Genomic DNA, 730 nt, shown 5'->3' on the forward strand with positions numbered 1-730 from the left:
GTGATTTAAATTCACCCCACTCCAAAGGGGGGTTTCTCTGCCAATGGGGGTTACGTGTTGAGGTGTATATTCGTGTTAAGATAGCTTAGTGTGGCGTTCTTCCAAGGCCACTTCTAATAACAAAAGTAACAACAACACAAATTTAATAGCATACCGGTAATATTAATGTGATTACAAAACAACATTATTAATAATAATATCCCACCTCCCCATGAGGTTTTTCCACCTTGATCAAGCGCCGTGTTAACGTGTATAAATAGCTTATCGTGCCGTTTGGTGGGAGCAACAGGCCAATGGCCCCTACCAGAGGTAAAAATATTATAAACCACAAACACGTATGATTACCTTTTGAAATAGTCACTACTGCTGTTTAACACTAAACTGAAGGGGAGGAAACCCGGGGTTTGTTCATTTACAAAGCAGCTCGCTAGGCGCTTGGCAAGCCAGCCGTCCTTTATCAACGATTTTGAATGGAGTGCTTGCTTGAATGCTTAAGACACTGGGTGAGCTCCACACAAGAAACTTGGTAAATTAACACACCCCTGATATTCTTGAGCTCCTACCACAGATCTACTGTAATCTATAATACCCCAGAAAGGAATCTCTTCCTGCTGCTCATGTAGGGAATGGGTCTATTAGTATAATAAAATACAATGTCACAAACACTTGTGAGGTAAATCAATACAGACGCCGTTCTCACATGATAACCAACACAGACAAATCTGCCGAC

This window comes from Myxine glutinosa, chromosome 6, assembly GCF_964187855.1.
Source record: "Myxine glutinosa chromosome 6, kmMyxGlut1.1, whole genome shotgun sequence".
NCBI lineage: Eukaryota > Metazoa > Chordata > Myxini > Myxiniformes > Myxinidae > Myxine > Myxine glutinosa.